The sequence below is a fragment of the Triticum aestivum genome, chromosome 2B, assembly GCF_018294505.1.
Source record: "Triticum aestivum cultivar Chinese Spring chromosome 2B, IWGSC CS RefSeq v2.1, whole genome shotgun sequence".
Taxonomy (NCBI): Eukaryota; Viridiplantae; Streptophyta; class Magnoliopsida; order Poales; family Poaceae; genus Triticum; species Triticum aestivum.
The window spans coordinates 519,825,270-519,846,542 of NC_057798.1; positions in this window are offsets into that span (position 1 = coordinate 519,825,270).

Below are 21,273 nucleotides of genomic sequence, written 5' to 3' on the forward strand. Positions count from 1 at the left end.
CCCCCCTCCTCTGCTTCCTCTCTCCCTCACTCGCCCGAACGGAGCCGCCGCCACCGACGAGCTCCCTCGCGGCCACCGCCACCCCCTAGCCTCGCCGATGCGCTCAAAGGCTCCGCCTCGACCCCCTCTTCCTCCCCACCGATCCACGGCCCTCCGGAAGCCCTGGATGCTGCCAGCTTCGCCGTTCCCCTCCTCGGCCACCGCGGATCGCCGCCGTCAAATCCGCCCCCGTCCGGCCTCCCTCAAGCTCGCCGTCCACCTCTACAGGGTCTATGTGAGCTCTCCGTCCGTTTCCCCCTCTCTGTTTCGTCGTTCGCGCGCCGTAGCTAGGTTATCCACCGCGGCCGAGAGCTTCTCACCGCCGGCCATGGCGTGGCCGTGGCCACAGCCACCGCAGCTCGCTCCCGAGCCCACCGTCGTGCTCACCGCAACCCCAGGAGGCCGCAGCGCCCTTCCGTTTCCCCTCTTGTGCACCGTAGCGTCGTTCCCGCCAACGCCCGAGGTCCGGCAGCCGCTGAGCTCGACGCCGGCGAGGATTACGGCCGCCCTAGCTTCTCCCTTTGCCCTGTTAGATGTGTGCGAGCCTGGGCATTCCGTAGATGCCCTCCGCCGGCCATTTGATCGCCGGAGCAAGAAACCCGAAGGCCTCCGCCACCTCGGCCTCGCCGGCGACTCAACGCCGGCGGGATTGAGTCGTTTGACCAGGGGTTTGACCTCCCCTGGGTCTATGACAGGTGGGCCCCCGCCATCAGGTGATTAGTTTAAGCTAATCACCACCTAATCTAACCCCCTGACACTGACATGTGGGCCCTAGTGCCCCTAATCTTTAATTAAACTAAACTAACCCCCCCTGTCTAACCTGTGTCACTGACGTGTGGCCCCCACATGTCAGGTTTGACTCTGGGCGACCCAGTTGACCTGCTGACCTCAGCTTTACGCCATGCTGACGCAATATTCCTTTTCTGGAATTTAGTTCATTTTATAAATATTCAGGAAATTCCAGAAATTTGTAAAAACTTCTAAAAATCATAGAAATTCAACAGTAACTCCAAATTAAATAATTTATATATGAAAAATTATCAGAAAAATTCAAGGAATCCATCTGTACCATTTTCATGCATGTTAGAACAACTTATAGCTGCTGTTTAGCACAAATCAATTAAATGGCATTTGAATAATCACATATGGAGTTTGAATTTGAATCTTGTATTCAAACCAACTTCATTTAATCTGTTGCTAGTTGCATTAGCCCAAAACACATTCATTTTGCCATGTCATCATCATGCATCATATTGTGCATTGCATTGATTGTGTTCCCTTCTGTGTTGCTGGTATTTGTCCCCTCTCGATAGACGTGATACCGATGATGTGATCGTTGACACTGATGAAGACTCAATGTTATCTTCAGAAGTGCCAGGCAAGCAAAACCCCTTTGTTCATTCCAATACAATCCCACTCTCTCGCTCCTGCTCTCTTTTACTGCATTAGGACAACAACGATTCATCTGTTACTTGCTGCGGTAGCTGAACCCCTTTATCCTTTGCATGACCTGTCATTCCACAGTAAATAGATGAAACCTACTAGCATGGGTAGGAGTTGTTTGAGCCCTGTTGTGCCTACTCATTCTTGCTTGTTTGTCATGCCTGCTACTGCTTAGAGTTGAGTCAGGTCTGATTCATCGGGGATGAATCAGAGGCATGTGAACATGTCCTACTGTGTGTGAGCTAAGTGTGTGAACACGTTTTGGTAAAGGTAGCGGTGAGAGGCCATGTAGGAGTACATGGTGGGTTGTCTCATTGCAGCCGTCCTCAGGAACTGAGTTCTGTGTTTGTGATCCATGATTCAGCTACTACCACGCATTGGGCCCGAAACCAATGGACCCTCTCGGCTTCCTAATCACCCTTGTCCTCTGTCCAGGAGTTGCAAGTAGTTTCTGGTGTTTGTAGTATGCTGGAGGCCGTGCGCAGCGTTGACCGTAGGGGTGGGCTGTGATGCGGTAGGCACGTGGCCGGGTAAACCGGGCGCCCGTTTGGTGTCACGAAACCCTGTTCACATCGTTTGGGGCTGTGAGCGAAACTCCGGCCGGATCTCCTCATGGATGGAACCCGAATAGGCGATAAACCTGGACTAGAGACTTGAGTGTTTAGGCAGGCCGTGGCCGACACCCACATTGGGCTTCCACTTGAAGGTTGCCGAGTACATGTCGTGTAAACGGCGGTAAGTGGTGAGAGCGTGTGTGAAGAAGTACACCCCTGCAGGGTTAATATGATCTATTCGAATAGCCGTGTCCGCGGTAAAGGACTTCTGGGTTGCTTATATCAGATCATAGACAAGTGAAAGTGGATACCCTAAAATATGCAAGATAAGCGTGAGTGCTATGGATGGCGTTCTCGTAGCGAGACGAGAGTGGATCCATAGTGGTGTATTGATATGGTGAATATGTGGACCCGTGTGCGCCACCTCAAAAGAGTTACTTGCAGTCGTACTTCAGGATAGCCACCGAGACAAAGCTGGCTTGCTGCAGTTAAACCCCACCATCCCCTTGTTGAAAATGATGCATATGTAGTTAGTTCTGATGTAAGTCTTGCTGGGTACATTTGTACTTACGTTTGCCTATTTTATGTTTTTGCAGAGAGACCTCAGTCTCGCTAGTAGTTCCGTATGGTCTTCGACGTTTAGCTTGTTACCTCAGCTACGATCTTGTGCCCTCGGCAGGATTTGGTAGATAGTCAGGCTTCTCAGCCTTTTTCATTTATAGATGTCTGTACTCAGACATGATAGCTTCCGCTTGTGCTTTGACTTGTATGCTCTGATTGTTGGGTCATGAGACCCATGTTTGTAATATCTCGCTCCTCGGAGCCTACTGAATAAAATACTTGAGTTGTAGAGTCATGTTGTGATGCCATGTTGTATTTGCACATATCGAGCATATTGTGTGTATGTTATTGAAATGCTTGGTATGTGTGGGATCTGACAACCTAGTTGTTTATCCTTGGTAGCCTCTCTTACCGGGAAATGTCTCCTAGTGTTTCCACCGAGCCATGGTAGTTTGCTACTGCTCCGGAACACTTAGGCTGGCCGGCATGTGTCCTTCTTCGCTCCTGTGTCTGTCCCCTTGGGGAAATGTCACGCGATGAATACCGGAGTCCTGTTAGCCCGCTATAGCCCGGTTCACCGAAGTCCTGCTAGCCCAGTGCTACAGCCTGGATTCACTCGCTGATGACCGACACGTTCGATGCTGGGTCATGGATGCCTCTCCCTGTAGGTCTGTGCCACTTTAGGTTTACGACTAGCCATGTCAGCCCAGGCTCCTTATCATATGGATGCTAGCGACACTATCATATACGTGTGCCAAAAGGCGCAAACGGTCCCGGGCAAAGGTAAGGCGACACCCGTGGGAATACCGTGCGTGAGGCCGCAAAGTGATATGAGGTGTTACATGCTAGATCGATGTGGCGACTCAATGCCCTCATATCACTTTGCGGCCTCACGCACGGTATTCCCACGGGTGTCGCCTTACCTTTGCCCGGGACCGTTTGCGCCTTTTGGCACACGTATATGATAGTGTCGCTAGCATCCATATGATAAGGAGCCCGGGCTGACATGGCTAGTCGTAAACCTAAAGTGGCACAGACCTACAGGGAGAGGCATCCATGACCCAGCATCGAACGTGTCGGTCATCAGCGAGTGAATCCAGGCTGTAGCACTGGGCTAGCAGGACTCCGGTGAACCGGGCTGTAGCGGGCTAACAGGACTCCGGTATTCATCGCGTGACATTTCCCCGAAGGGACAGACACATGAACGAAGAAGCACACATGCCGGCCAGCCTAAGTGTTCCGGAGCAGTAGCAAGCTACCATGGCTCGGTGGAAACACTAGGAGACATTTCCCCATAAGAGAGGCTACTAAAGATAAACAACTAGATGGTCAGATTCCACACATACCAAGCATTTCAATAACATACACACAATATGCTCGATATGTGCAAATACAACATGGCATCACAACATGACTCTACGACTCAAGTAATTTATTCAATAGGCTCCGAGGAGCGAGATATTACAAACATAGGTCTCATGACCCAACATTCAGAGTATACAAGTCAAAGCACAAGCGGAAGCTATCATGTCTGAGTACAGACAACTATAAATGAAAAAGGCTGAGAAGCCTGACTATCTACCAGATACTGCCGAGGGCACAAGATCGTAGCTGAGGTAACAAGCTAAACGTCGAAGACCACGCGGAATTACTAGTGAGACTGAAGTCTCTCTGAAAAACATAAAATAGGCAAACGTGAGTACAAATGTACCCTGCAAGACTTACATCAGAACTATCTACATATGCATCATTATCAACAAAGGGATGGTGGGGTTTAACTGCAGCAAGCCAGCTTTGACTCGGTGGCTAACCTGAACTACGACTGCAAGTAACTCTTTTGAGGTGGCGCACACGAGTCCACATATTCACCAACCAATACACCACTATGGAACCGCTCCCGTCTCCCTACGAGAACGCCATCCATAGCACTCACGCTTATCTTGCGTATTTTAGAGTATCCACTTTCACTTCTCTATGAACTGATATAAGCAACCCAGAAGTCCTTTTCCGCGGACACGGCTATTCGAATAGATCATATTAACCCTGCAGGGGTGTACTTCTTCACACACGCTCTCACCACTTACCGCCGTTTACACGACATGTACTCGGCAACCTTCAAGCGGAAGCCCAACGTGGGTGTCGGCCACGGCCTGCCTAAACACTCGAGTCTCTAGTCCAGGTTTATCGCCTAATTGGGTTCCATCCATGAGGAGATCCGGCCGGAGTTTCGCTCACAGCCCCAAACGATGTGAACAGGGTTCCGTGACACCAAACGGGCGCCCGGTTTACCCGTCCACGTGCCTACCGCATCACAGCCCACCCCTACGGTCAGCGCTGCGCACGGCCTCCAGCATACTACAAACACCAGAAACTACTTGCAACACGAGAAAGGGTGATTAAGAAGCCGAGAGGGTCCATTGGTTTCGGGCCCAATGCGTGGTAGTAGCTGAATCATGGATCACAAACACAGAACTCAGTTCCTGAGGACGGCTGCAATGAGACAACCCACCATGTACTCCTACATGGCCTCTCACCGCTACCTTTACCAAAATGTGTGCACACACTTAGCTCACACACAGTAGGACATGTTCACACGCCTCTGATTCATCCCCGATGAATCAGACCTGACTCAACTCTAAGCAGTAGCAGGCATGACAAACAAGCAAGAATGAGTAGGCACAACAGGGCTCAAACAACTCCTACCCATGCTAGTGGGTTTCATCTATTTACTGTGGAATGACAGGTCATGCAAAGGATAAAGGGGTTCAGCTACCGCAGCAAGTAACAGATGAATCGTTGTTGTCCTAATGCAGTAAAAGAGAGCAGGAGCGAGAGAGTGGGATTGTATCGGAATGAACAAAGGGGTTTTGCTTGCTTGGCACTTCTGAAGATAACATTGAGTCTTCATCAGTGTCAACGATCACATCATCGGTATCACGTCTATCGAGAGGGGACAAATACCGGCAACACAGAAGGGAACACAATCAATGCAATGCACAATATGATGCATGATCATGACATGGCAAAATGAATGTGTTTTGGGCTAATGCAACTAGCAACAGATTAAATGAAGTTGGTTTGAATACAAGATTCAAATTCAAACTCCATATGTGATTATTCAAATGCCATTTAATTGATTTGTGCTAAACAGCAGCTATAAGTTGTTCTAACATGCATGGAAATGGTACAGATGGATTCCTTGAATTTTTCTGATAATTTTTCATATATAAATTATTTAATTTGGAGTTACGGTTAATTTTCTATGATTTTTAGAAGTTTAGGGCATTTTCTAAAATTTCCTGAATAATAATAAATCCAGAAATGAATTATGGCGTCAGCACCACGTCACTGTGACGTCAGCAGAGTCAACTGGGCTGGCTCAGGTCAAACCTGACGTGTGGGGGCCACACGTCAGTGACACAGGACCTAATCCCGGTCAAACCCAGCGCTGACTGGGGTTTGACCAGGGGTGGGGCCCACTGTCAGTGGCTGTGGGTTTAATTAGTTGGGTCATTAACACTAATTAAGCGTGCCACGTCGGTAGTCGCCGGAGTATCACCGGCGGCGACCATTCCGCACGGCGGCGCGGCTCGGATTTGAGCTAGGGGCGATGGTTTGGCGCGCGGTTTGGCTCATTACAACGTCCGCGACGCGGCGCGTCCAGCGGTGGCTGTGGCCGCGGCTGGGGTGGCCGGTAGCGGCAACTACGGCGAGAGAGGCGGCGACCGGAGCTCGGGCATCGCCTAAGACGATGCTATGGTGCGGCTACGGACGAACCGATGGGAGTTTTCGGCTCCTGGGAACATCTCGAGCCCGAGGGCGTGCTCAGACGCGAGCTAAGACATCTGTGGCCACGGCGGTGCCATGGCCGGCGGCGAGGAGCGCTCGGCAAGGTGGTTAGGGCGGTTAGGGGAGGCAATCGAGCATGGGGTTAGAGGGAAAAAGGGTCGTGGCCTCACAGCGGTTGCAGGGGCCGTAGAAGCGGGCTCGGGGAAGCGACGATGGTGGCGAATCGACGATGAAGATCCTCGGCGGCCGGAGATGGGGAAGACGGCGTGGGCGGCGATGTAGGGCTCCCGGCGTTGTGTAGCTCCATGGAGAGGTCGGGGGCGTCGAGGCGGAGCCTTTGGTCACTCTGGTGGGGTGGAACGACGGTGGTGGCTACGACTGCGATGAGCGGCGGCGACGGCGGTTCTCGGTCGCGTGAGTGAGAGTGCCAGAGAAGAGAGAAGAAGGAACGGGAGAGAGTGAGAGCGCTCCAGGGGGTGCGTGGCATCCCCAGGGCGACGGGGAGACAGGCAGAGAGGCAGGAGGTGGCCTGAGCGTGTGCCCGCGCGCTCCGGCCACGCGCCTGCGTCCTACTGTCCGAGGAGGAAGACGACAGGGATGGCTGCGGTGGTGGGCTGGGCTGCTACAGTAGAAGGCCAGGTAAGTGGGCTGCCAGGTGAGCACCAGGTAGTCCTTCTCTCTCTTTCTATTTCTGTTTTTATTTATCTATTTTGTTCTGTGTTGTTTTAGTTTAGTAAAATACTAAACCATTTTATAAAATCCTGAAAATAGTTATGTGGCTAGAGTTAAAATATACCAAACCACATAAAATGTTCCAGTAATTATTGGGCATATATTATTTATATATCAAATATATATCCAATGCAAATAGCTATTTATTTAATTCAAAGGCCCAAAATAATTAACTCTGAGATACCAAAAATATTGTTCTGAGTTTTACCTCTTTGCAATATTTTCAGAGACTAAGAGGAACATTTTCTTGGACTTCTTTGAGGAGATTTTAATATTGATCATTTTTAGAAGGTTTCTGAGGCTTTGAAAATTCCTCAATTCAAATTTCATTTGAATTAAACATGATGCTCACATGAGGTCTAGCCTAGTGCATAACAGGACCAGGGATGTGACAACTCACCCCCACTAAACAAAAATCTCGTCCCGAGATTCTAGCGTAGGGTAAGGTGAAGGGGGAACGCAACTAGTATAATCTTCACGATCTAGGGTGCACTTCATAAGAGCGTTGATTCGATCACCATCATTGTCTCGAAGTCTTTCTCTGAGAACTCCAACTAACATGACAAGAAGAGGGAAGGAACCCTCTAGAAGAATTAATCTTCTCAAAGAACGAACAACTCAGGATTAACTCACGGAATGGGACATAGCAACATCTCTCGAGCTGAGAGAGGAAGCACACATCCATAGGAATGGAGTGAAGCAGATGACAAAGGTTCACTAGGTAGACAACAATTTCAGACTTAAGAATGTGGTGACCGGTTGTCAACGTAGCGAGGAGTTGAATTTCCATGATACCATAACGATGCACCTTAGGGAAGGTGACTCGTAGAAATATCCCCTTAAGTGGCAAAAAGAATTACCTTTGATTCAAAGATCATTGAAACTCTTTATACCATCCTAAGGCAATTCTCGAGCGATCGTTTGGAGGGGGTCGGTAGAATGGCATACTCGGACTTGGATGATGTGGATTACCTTGTTGAAGACGACGTAATGGATGATTTTGCTTATCACCGGAAATGGAAGAGACCCGTGGTAGAATGGCACATTGGCGGTGCAAGCTGGGAACAGAATGCAAATGCTGGGAATGATTCTGGTAACTGGGGAAGAACCCAACAATAGAGAGTGAATTCACTGTTTTGAAAAGGTCATAGCATTGCCGAGGAAACTGAGAGGAATCCCAATTAGTGCCGATGATAAGACGTGGCGCTTGTGCGTGCTCTCAAGAACTTGAGCATTTCCACAATCATCAAGGTTTTACCAACATCCGTGTCAAGGATCCGGTAACACAACTTACTACCATGATGAATGGTGATGGAGGATGCAGATGCAAAGGAAGATAACACCTTCTCAGATTTCACCCTTGGCGGGGCCAAGGAAATAAAATCTGGATGATCGACCGAGAGACATTTAGCACTCCGCTTCTAATGTTCTCCTTGATGTGCTAGTGTAACCCATTCATAGATATGGTTTGATATCTAGAACATCAAGTAAAAAGGTCGGACTTCGGAACACAGAAATCCATAGGGCAACTAGGGAGTAAATCCTACGAAATCCCTATGGGGAGGTGGCCAACTTCTTCAATCAAGATACTACAATAATAGGTCTTTCGGCTGGGTGGTGCTGGCCACGACATCCACTTTACCAGTTATCGAGGGACCAATATTATAGTTCTTGGGAAATGTTCCAAACCATCATATCTGCCTGAGATTCAGATCTGGTTGGTGTCAGGATATTCCAGACTCATTGAGTCTAGGAAGAAAAATGAAAGTTTGTAGCACAAATCGACGAGATAATGTTGCGGGATTCTCGGGGAGTGAGCTACGATAGTAAGCTCCAAAACATGAGCTGGTTCTGCTACAAACATGCGAACACGTTTTCCCAGACAAGCATGGCCACGTAGCAGTCTTATAATTAAACACTACCGAGTTCAGGTGGAGAACCATCATCGAGGATATCGAAGTCTTTACGCAAGTCCATGGATTAGATCCCAAGCATAGACTTCTTTTCCTTGAACAAGTCAATCAGTGGCTTAGTGTGCTAGGGACACATATAGAATGAAGGTTGCAAGTCTCCAGACTACAGAATACTTCGCACGTGTGCATGACTGATTTGGGATGATTCCAAAGGAAACAAAACAATCTTTCTCAAATTCACGGCGGCAACTTTCACCAAATGCACGTGTATAAGAGGAAGTCACTCCCTTCATCAAACAAATACTTCATGAGCTAGCATGAAGAAAATGCTTTCAAAAGTTTCCAACACTAGCTTAATGTTCAACAACATCATGGAGGAGATAAGGATGTCGCCAATGGGCTCAACAACAATTCATCTAGGTTTCCTTTTAAAAGGAATTCCATAGTTAAGTGAACACGGTGATAGCATTGGTCAGACCAAAGATGTAATGGTGTATGCTCGAGGGATCAACCACGAATAAGACAACATTACGAGCATCATTTGTACTGATTTGGTTTGACGATAGCCCACACTCAAATCAAAGGATTGATAAGACAATAGGTCCAGCAACTGATCACAAGGACCAATCGATGAACATATCATCTTTCTTCAGCACACCCTACACAAGAATATCCCTTTGGAACGAACTAAGTCAGGCAAGCTTTTATCTTCCAACTCTCCAAGTTGTTGTCTAGCTTAACCAACTAGCTCAGGGATATCTAACACCGATTTTTGGAGAGAAGGTGGTTCACAAGAACCCAACTTGATCACGAGATCAACATAGCGGTCAGGCGACAACCTGGTGATACTTCCGAGAAGAAATTTGGAATATCATGAACCACCGGTATGTTACTAAGCTCGAGAACAATCTTACTTTTCAGGGCAAGACGATATGATCAAATAAGCTAGGATTGGCACTATCCTAACTCACTGATCGGAGAGTGTACCAGAAATAAGGACTAGGTAGCACAATCAACCCTAGGGTGACGATTCAATAATCAACACGCTAAGAATGAGGTTATCGTCCATTTAACTACCAAGCAATGGAGTTGCTAGCAGTATTGATTTCACACGCCATGATTCATTTGTCGGCATTCCGGTTACAATAACACAGGAACCGAGAAATTATCAATGATGATCAGAAGTATTACTGCGTCAAGAATTCATAAGATGGTGTGCAATTCCCATGATATTCCTGATATAAAGATGGTAATACTTCAAGGTAGAACAGACCAGAAGCTGGATTGGCATTTTGATCTGCGGAATACAATTGCTTTGACCCAATCCTAGATATGGATGAGATTCTGGAGTTTGTTTCTCCTATTCATTCTGAAATAGAATGGCTTGGCGGACCACAAGGGTAATAGGCATCGACGAACGAATGCACGCATACTCTTGACTATCAATTGATAGGCGAGGGTCGGAAACAACTAAGATGGGACAACTCAAAAGAACATATGATTTTCTGAGTTGTGGATGCATGGATTAGCATGTCGAACGAAGTTCAACATATTTCTTCCGGATAACCCATGCAGAAAGGTAGAACTGGCAGAGCCACAATATATAATGGAGAACTCATCAAGAATAATCCTGTTGTGATATTTCAGTTCAACGAGGAACTTCTGCCATAAGTAGTTCATGGTACTTGGAAGAAGAAGATACCACGGACTTCAAGGACTATCGCAAAGGTTACTAATATCCTAAAGGCACTAGCAATTACTACCAACATGAAGTAGGTAGAGTGAATCTCGGGTTCAAGAACCCAGGAACAGAATACCTATTACTAAGTAGCATCACGGGATGCTTTCGAGAATGATGGCCAGAATCATCACACTGGGAACACAAATCATGGCTAAATTACTAGATGATCCCCTAAGACACCTAGGGTCATAATAATATCTCCAACATATATGTCAAGGTAACGGAGTACCTCAACTCACTGATTAGTGTGGTTAATCTGGCCCATGGGAACATTGAAACGGGAAGAAAGGATTTGCAAATGCATCAGACTACTTAGAAACCTGGGATGACTCGGACAACATAACGGCTGTAAATGCTCAGAAAAGATTTGAGACATTCACAAAAATGGTGGCATAACCACTCAGAAGCACAATATCAAGGTTTCGAGATCAACAGTTAACGTACGGAAGTAGTAGAAACTGAACTCAAGCTTAAATCCAACAATCTTATAAGTCTACGGATTAGTAACTCGTGATCCTGATAGAGCCTAGTTCTTAATCCCCGTAGGAAAGATAAGATGACTCAGATCAGAAGGGCATAAGGTATAAGGAATAAAAAGAGCATTACGTTCCATCCCACAATCAATTCCCTTATATAACTAAAGAATTTCTAGACTCAACTTCGACCAGTTTGGCTTGGTAATCCTACAGGCAGTCAAGCTCTGATGCCAATGCTGTCAGGACCCCGACTCAATGCCACATCGATCTAGCATGTAACACCTCATATCACTTTGTGGCCTCACGCACGGTATTCCCACGGGTGTCGCCTTACCTTTGCCCGGGACCGTTTGCGCCTTTTGGCACACGTATATGACAGTGTCGCTAGCATCCATATGATAAGGAGCCTGGGCTGACATGGCTAGTCGTAAACCCAAAGTGGCACAGACTTACAGGGACAGGCATCCATGACCCAGCATCGAACGTGTCGGTCATCAGCGAGTGAATCCAGGCTGTAGCACTGGGCTAGCAGGACTCCAGTGAACCGGGCTGTAGTGGGCTAACAGGACTCCGGTATTCATCGCGTGACATTTCCCCGAAGGGACAGACACAGGAACGAAGAAGGACACATGCCGGCCAGCCTAAGTGTTCCGGAGCAGTAGCAAGCTACCATGGCTCGGTGGAAACACTCGGAGACATTTCCCCGTAAGAGAGGCTACTAAAGATAAACAACTAGATGGTCAGATTCCACACATACCAAGCATTTCAATAACATACACACAATATGCTCGATATGTGCAAATACAACATGGCATCACAACATGACTCTACGACTCAAGTAATTTATCCAATAGGCTCCGAGGAGCGAGATATTACAAACATAGGTCTCATGACCCAACATTCAGAGTATACAAGTCAAAGCACAAGCGGAAGCTATCATGTCTGAGTACAGACAACTATAAATGAAAAAGGCTGAGAAGCCTGACTATCTACCAGATACTGCCGAGGGCACAAGATTGTAGCTGAGGTAACAAGCTAAACATCGAAGACCACGCGGAATTACTAGTGAGACTGAAGTCTCTCTGCAACAACATAAAATAGGCAAACGTGAGTACAAATGTACCCAGCAAGACTTACATCAGAACTATCTACATATGCATCATTATCAACAAAGGGATGGTGGGGTTTAACTGCAGCAAGCCAGCTTTGACTCGGTGGCTAACCTGAACTACGACTGCAAGTAACTCTTGTGAGGTGGCGCACACGAGTCCACATATTCACCAACCAATACACCACTATGGAACCGCTCCCGTCTCCCTACGAGAACGCCATCCATAGCACTCACGCTTATCTTGCGTATTTTAGAGTATCCACTTTCACTTGTCTATGAACTGATATAAGCAACCCAGAAGTCCTTTTCCGCGGACACGGCTATTCGAATAGATCATATTAACCCTGCAGGGGTGTACTTCTTCACACACGCTCTCACCACTTACCGCCGTTTACACGACATGTACTCGGCAACCTTCAAGCGGAAGCCCAACGTGGGTGTCGGCCACGGCCTGCCTAAACACTCGAGTCTCTAGTCCAGGTTTATCGCCTATTCGGGTTCCATCCATGAGGAGATCCGGCCGGAGTTTCGCTCACAGCCCCAAATGATGTGAACAGGGTTCCGTGACACCAAACGGGCGCCCGGTTTACCCGGCCACGTGCCTACCGCATCACAGCCCACCCCTACGGTCAGCGCTGCGCACGGCCTCCAGCATACTACAAACACCAGAAACTACTTGCAACTCCTGGACAGAGGACAAGGGTGATTAAGAAGCCAAGAGGGTCCATTGGTTTCGGGCCCAATGCGTGGTAGTAGCTGAATCATGGATCACAAACACAGAACTCAGTTCCTGAGGACGGCTGCAATGAGACAACCCACCATGTACTCCTACATGGCCTCTCACCGCTACCTTTACCAAAACGTGTTCACACACTTAGCTCACACACAGTAGGACATGTTCACACGCCTCTGATTCATCCCCGATGAATCAGACCTGACTCAACTCTAAGCAGTAGCAGGCATGACAAACAAGCAAGAATGAGTAGGCACAACAGGGCTCAAACAACTCCTACCCATGCTAGTGGGTTTCATCTATTTACTGTGGAATGACAGGTCATGCAAAGGATAAAGGGGTTCAGCTACCGCAGCAAGTAATAGATGAATCGTTGTTGTCCTAATGCAGTAAAAGAGAGCAGGAGCGAGAGAGTGGGATTGTATCGGAATGAACATAGGGGTTTTGCTTGCCTGGCACTTCTGAAGATAACATTGAGTCTTCATCAGTGTCAACGATCACATCATCGGTATCACGTCTATCGAGAGGGGACAAATACCGGCAACACAGAAGGGAACACAATCAATGCAATGCACAATATGATGCATGATCATGACATGGCAAAATGAATGTGTTTTGGGCTAATGCAACTAGCAACAGATTAAATGAAGTTGGTTTGAATACAAGATTCAAATTCAAACTCCATATGTGATTATTCAAATTCCATTTAATTGATTTGTGCTAAACAGCAGCTATAAGTTGTTCTAACATGCATGAAAATGGTACAGATGGATTCCTTGAATTTTTCTGATAATTTTTCATATATAAATTATTTAATTTGGAGTTACGGTTAATTTTCTATGATTTTTAGAAGTTTAGGGCATTTTCTAAAATTTCCTGAATAATAATGAATCCAGAAATGAATTATGGCGTCAGCACCACGTCACTGTGACGTCAGCAGAGTCAACTGGGCTGGCTCGGGTCAAACCTGACGTGTGGGGGCCACACGTCAGTGACACAGGACCTAATCCCGGTCAAACCCAGCGCTGACTGGGGTTTGACCAGGGGTGGGGCCCACTGTCAGTGGCTCTCGGTTTAATTAGTTGGGTCATTAACACTAATTAAGCGTGCCACGTCGGCAGTCGCCGGAGTATCGCCGGCGGCGACCATTCCGCACGGCGGCGCGGCTCGGATTTGAGCTAGGGGCGATGGTTTGGTGTGCGGTTTGGCTCATTACAACGTCCGCGACGCGGCGCGTCCAGCGGTGGCTGTGGCCGCGGCTGGGGTGGCCGGTAGCGGCAACTACGGCGAGAGAGGCGGCGACCGGAGCTCGGGCATCGCCTAAGACGATGCTATGGTGCGGCTACGGACGAACCGATGGGAGTTTTCGGCTCCTGGGAACATCTCGAGCCCGAGGGCGTGCTCAGACGCGAGCTAAGACATCTGTGGCCACGGCGGTGCCATGGCCGGCGGCGAGGAGCGCTCGGCAAGGTGGTTAGGGCGGTTAGGGGAGGCAATCGAGCATGGGGTTAGAGGGAAAAAGGGTCGTGGCCTCACAGCGGTTGCAGGGGCTGTAGAAGCGGGCTCGGGGAAGCGACGATGGTGGCGAATCGACGACGAAGATCCTCGGCGGCCGGAGATGGGGAAGACGGCGTGGGCGGCAATGTAGGGCTCCCGGCGTTGTGTAGCTCCATGGAGAGGTCGGGGGCGTCGAGGCGGAGCCTTTGGTCACTCTGGTGGGGTGGAACGACTGTGGTGGCTACGACTGCGACGAGCGGCGGCGACGGCGGTTCTCGGTCGCGTGAGTGAGAGAGCCAGAGAAGAGAGAAGAAGGAACGGGAGAGAGTGAGAGCGGTCCAGGGGGTGCGTGGCATCCCCAGGGCGACGGGGAGACAGGCAGAGAGGCAGGAGGTGGCCTGAGCGTGTGCCCGCACGCTCCGGCCACGCGCCTGCGTCCTACTGTCCGAGGAGGAAGACGACAGGGATGGCTGCGGTGGTGGGCTGGGCTGCTACAGTAGAAGGCCAGGTAAGTGGGCTGCCAGGTGAGCGCCAGGTAGTCCTTCTCTCTCTTTCTATTTCTGTTTTTATCCAGGGGAGAGGATGAGGACGCGGGAGAGTGAGGGAGGGTCGAGGGAGGCGCGTGGCGTCACCGGGGCGTCGAGGAGGAAGCAGGAGGTTGCCAGGGGAAGCAGGAGGTGGCCGAGGCCTCTCGGGCGCGCGCCACGCCTCGCCCACCGTCGTGCTCACCGCAACCCCAGGAGGCCGCAGCGCCCTTCCATTTCCCCTCTTGTGCACCGTAGCGCCGTTCCCGCCAACGCCCGAGGTCCGGCAGCCGCTGAGCTCGACGCCGGCGAGGATTACGGCCGCCCTAGCTTCTCCCGTTTGCCCTGTTAGATGCGTGCGAGCCTGGGCATTCCGTAGATGCCCTCCGCTGGCCATTTGGTCGCCGGAGCAAGAAAGCCGAAGGCCTCCGCCGCCTCGGCCTCGCCAGCGACTCAACGCCTGCGGGATTGAGTCGTTTGACCAGGGGTTTGACCTCCCCTGGGTCTATCACAGGTGGGCCCCCGCCATCAGGTGATTAGTTTAAGCTAATCACCACCTAATCTAACCCCCTGACACAGACATGTGGGCCCTAGTGCCCCTAATCTTTAATTAAACTAAACTAACCCCCCCTGTCTAACCTGTGTCACTGACGTGTGGCCCCCACACGTCAGGTTTGACTCTGGGCGACCCAGTTGACCTGCTGACCTCAGCCTTACGCCATGCTGACGCAATATTCCTTTTCTGGAATTTAGTTCATTTTATAAATATTCAGGAAATTCCAGAAATTTGTAAAAACTTCTAAAAATCATAGAAATTCAACCGTAACTCCAAATTAAATAATTTATATATGAAAAATTATCAAAATTCCAGAAAAGGAATATTGCGTCAGCATGGCGTAAGGCTGAGGTCAGCAGGTCAACTGGGTCGCCCAGAGTCAAACCTGACATGTGGGGGCCACACGTCAGTGACACAGGTTGGACAGGGGGGTTAGTTTAGTTTAATTAAAGATTAGGGGCACTAGGGCCCACATGTCAGTGTCAGGGGGTTAGATTAGGTGGTGATTAGCTTAAACTAACCACCTAATGGCGGGGGCCCACCTGTCATAGACCCAGGGGAGGTCAAACCCCTGGTCAAACGACTCAATCCCGCCGGCGTTGAGTCGCCGGTGAGGCCCGAGACGGCGGCGGCCGTCGGAAACACGCTACAGGGCACGGGCGAGGCCGTGCTTGGGCTCGTTGGAGAGCCCTTGCTCCCGCGCGTCGAATGGTGCGGTTGCTGGGTCGTGGGGAGGCCGGAGCTGACGACGGCGAGCTCCAAGGTGGCGGCCGGAGTTCGGGTGAGCTCGGAGTCGGCATTAGGAAGCACAACAGAGGGTGCGGATGGGTGCTATGGCCTCCTGGGGGTGCACTGAGCACGGCTGCGTGCTCGGTTGCAGCTCTAGGCAACCGTGGCTACGGCGGCGACATGGCCGGCGGCGAAGAGCTCTCGGCTCCGATGGTTGTCGGTGTTAGAGGAAGAAAACGAGTCATGGGAGAGGGGAAAACGAAGGAGGAGCTCACGTGGATCCCGTAGAGGTGGACGGCAGGCTCGGGGAAGGCCGAACGGTGACGAATTTGACGACGGCGATCCTCGGTGGCCGAGGAGGGGAACGGCGAGGCTAGCGGCATCCAGGGGCTCTTCTGGTCGCATGAGACGACGAGGAGGACGAGGGAGGACCGGCGGAGCTCGGGAGCGCAACGGCAAGGCGGGGCAGTGGCTGTGGCCATGGCAGCAGCGAGCGGCAGCGGTGAGCACGACGGTGGGCTCGGGAGCGAGCTGCGGTAGCTGAACCCCTTTATCCTTTGCATGACCTGTCATTGCCACAGTAAATAGATGAAACCCACTAGCATGAGTAGGAGTTGTTTGAGCCCTGTTGTGCCTACTCATTCATGCTTGTTGTCATGCCTGCTACTGCTTAGAGTTGAGTCAGGTCTGATTCATCGGGGATGAATCAGAGGTGTGTGAACATGTCCAACTATGTGTGAGCTAAGTGTGTGAACACGATTTGGTAAAGGTAGCGGTGAGAGGCCATGTAGGAGTACATGGTGGGTTGTCTCATTGCAGCCGTCCTCAGGAACTGAGTTCTGTGTTTGTGATCCATGATTCAGCTACTACCACGCATTGGGCCCGAAACCAATGGACCCTCTCGGCTTCTTAATCACCCTTGTCCTCTGTCCAGGAGTTGCAAGTAGTTTCTGGTGTTTGTAGTATGCTGGAGGCTGTGTGCAGCGCTGACCGTAGGGGTGGGCTGTGATGCGGTAGGCACGTGGTCGGGTAAACCGGGCGCCCGTTTGGTGTCACGTAACCCTGTTCACATCGTTTGGGGCTGTGAGCGAAACTCCGGCCGGATCTCCTCATGGATGGAACCCGAATAGGCGATAAACCTGGACTAGAGACTTGAGTGTTTAGGCAGGCCGTGGCCGACACCCACGTTGGGCTTCCGCTTGAAGGTTGCCGAGTACATGTCGTGTAAACGGCGGTAAGTGGTGAGAGCGTGTGTGAAGAAGTACACCCCTGCAGGGTTAACATCATCTATTCGAATAGCCGTGTCCGCGGTAAAGGACTTCTGGGTTGCGTATATCAGTTCATAGACAAGTGAAAGTGGATACTCTAAAATACGCAAGATAAGCGTGAGTGCTATGGATGGCGTTCTCGTAGGGAGACGGGAGCGGTTCCATAGTGGTGTATTGGTTGGTGAATATGTGGACTCGTGTGCGCCACCTCAAAAGAGTTACTTGCAGTCGTACTTCAGGTTAGCCACCGAGTCAAAGCTGGCTTGCTGCAGTTAAACCCCACCATCCCTTTGTTGATAATGATGCATATGTAGTTAGTTCTGATGTAAGTCTTGCTGGGTACATTTGTACTCACGTTTGCCTATTTTATGTTTTTGCAGAGAGACTTCAGTCTCACTAGTAATTCCGCGTGGTCTTCGACGTTTAGCTTGTTACCTCAGCTACGATCTTGTGCCCTCAGCAGGATCTGGTAGATAGTCAGGCTTCTCAGCCTTTTTCACTTATAGATATCTATACTCAGACATGATAGCTTCCGCTTGTGCTTTGATTTGTATGCTCTGAATGTTGGGGCGTGAGACCCCTGTTTGTAATATCTCGCTCCTCGGAGCCTATTGAATAAATACTTGAGTCGTAGAGTCATGTTGTGATGCCATGTTGTATTTGCACATATCGAGCATATTGTGTGTATGTTATTGAAATGCTTGGTATGTGTGGGATCTGACCATCTAGTTGTTTATCTTTAGTAGCCTCTCTTACCGGGAAATGTCTCCTAGTGTTTCCACCGAGCAATGGTAGCTTGCTACTGCTCCGGAACACTTAGGCTGGCCGGCATGTGTCCTTCTTCGTTCCTGTGTCTGTCCCTTCAGGGAAATGTCACGCGATGAATACCGGAGTCCTGTTAGCCTGCTACAGCCCGGTTCACCGGAGTCCTGCTAGCCCAGTGCTACAGCCTGGATTCACTCGCTGATGACCGACACGTTCGATGCTGGGTCATGGATGTCTGTCCCTGTAAGTCTGTGCCACTTTGGGTTTACGACTAGCCATGTCATCTCGGGCTCCTTATCATATGGATGCTAGCGACACTGTCATATACGTGTGCCAAAAGGCGCAAACGGTCCCGGGCTAAGGTAAGGCGACACCCGTGGGAATACCGTGCGTGAGGCCGCAAAGTGATATGAGGTGTTACATGCTAGATCGATGTGGCATTGAGTCGGGGTCCTGACAGTGTTGGTATCAGAGCCCATGTGGACATGCTTGTCTGGGACAACGTGTTCACATGTTTGTAGCAGAACCAGCTAATGTTTTGGAGCTTGCTATCGTAGTTCATTTCCCGAGAATCTCGCAACGTCATCTCGTCGATTTGTGTTGCAAACCTTCGTTTTTCTTCCTAGACTCGATGAGTCTAGAATATCCTGACACCAACCAGATCTGAATCTCAGGCAGATATGATGGTTGGAACATTTCCCGAGAACTATAATATTGGTCCCTCGAAAACCGGTACAGTGGATGTCGTGGCCAGCACCACCCAGCCGAAAGACCTATTATTGTAGTATCTTGATTGAAGAAGTTGGCCACCTCCCCATAGGGATTTCGTAGGATTTACTCCCTAGTTGCCCTATGGATTTCTGTGTTCCGAAGTTCGACCTTTTTACTTGATGTTCTAGATATCAAACCATATCTATGAATGGGTTACACTAGCACATCAAGGAGAACATTAGAAGCGGAGTGCTAAATGTCTCTCGGTCGATCATCCAGATTTCGTTCCCTTGGCCTCGCTAAGGTGAAATCTGAGAAAGTGTTATCCTCCTTTGCATCTGCATCGTCCATCGCTATTCATCATGGTAGTATGTTGTGTTGTCAGCACCCTTGACACGGATGTTGATAAAACCTTGATGATTTTGGAAATGCTCAAGTTCTTGAGAGCACGCACAAGCGCTACGTGTTATCATCTGCTCTAACTTGGTTTGCTCTCAGCTTCCTCGGTTATGCTATAACTTTTCAAACAGTGAATTCACTCTCTATTGTTGGGTTCTTCCCCCAGTTACCAGAATCATTCCCAGCATTTGCATTTTGTTCCCAGCTTGCACCGCCAATGTGCCATTCTACCATGGGTCTCTTCCATTTCCGGTGATAAGCAAATTCATCCATTACGTTGTCTTCAACAAGGTAATCCACATCATCCAAGTTCGGATATGCCATTCTACCGAACCCCTCTAAATGATCGATTATGATTTGCCTTAAGCTGGTATAAAGAGTTTCAAGGATCTTTGAATCAAAGGTAATTCGTTTTGCCACTTAAGGGGATATTTCTACGAGTCACCTTCCCTAAGGTGCATCGTTATGGTATCATGGCAACTCAACTCCTCGCTACGTTGACAATCGTTTACCACCTTTTTAAGTGTGAAATTGTTGTCTACCTAGTGAACCCTCATCATCTGTTCCACTCCATCCCTCTAGAGGTGTGCTTCGTCTCTTAGCTCGAGAGATGTTGCTACGTCTCATTCCGAGGGTTAATCCTGAGTTGTTCGACCTTCGAGAAGAACAATTCTTTTAGGGTCTTCCCTTTCCTCTCGCTGACATGATAGTTGGAGTTCTCAAAACAAGACGACAAGACAAAGATGGTGATTGAATCAACACTCTTATGAAGTGCACCCTGGATCCTGAAGATTATACTAGTTTGCGTTTCCCCTTTTCATCTTACCCTACGCTTGAATCTCGAGACGAGATTCTTGTTTAGTGGGGGTGAGTTGTCACATCCCTAACTTCTGGTTTGCTCGGAGCTAGCTAGTCATGTGTTGCATCATGTTTAGATTTTGCCTAAAATTGGAATGGGGATGTTCAAACCCTAGCATTAAATCAACTCAACTAGGGTGAATTAAAATCTTTTCAATAAACCCAAAAAGTTCCTAAGAAAAGTTCATGATTTCTGGTTAAGGTGGAAACCTCTGCCAAAAATGATGAATATATTCCTAGGTCATTTTTGGATTTTTGAATTAAATCATATTGTATTTGACTTTGGGCATTTAAAACACTATAAATAATTTAAATGTTCAAATAAATGTTGGAAATTGTTAAGGGTCACTGAAATAATTCAGAAAGCACCCACAATTGTTTCCAGGATTTTATTAAATGATTTGGTATTTTAAATCAAATCAAAAACAAAATAACAGAAATAGAAAAGAAATAAAAGAGAGAGAGAGAAGGAAGTTACCTGGCGCCCACTTACCTGGCCCAGCACGGCCTAGCCCATCTCCACTCCCCCCCTGTCGTCTTCCTCTGCCAGTAGGCAGAGGCGAGGCGTGGCGCGCGCCCGAGAGGCCTCGGCCACCTCCTGCTTCCCCTGGCCACCTCCTGGTTCCTCCTCGACGCCCCGGTGACGCCACGCGCCTCCCTCGACCCTCCCTCACTCTCCCGCGTCCTCATCCTCTCCCCTGGACCCCTCTCTCTCGCCACCGAGCGCGCTCACCGCTGCCGCTCGCTGCTGCCATGGCCACAGCCACTGCCCCGCCTTGCCGTTGCGCTCCCGAGCTCCGCCGGTCCTCCCTCGTCCTCCTCGTCGTCTCACGCGACCAGAAGAGCCCCTGGATGCTGCTAGCCTCGCCGTTCC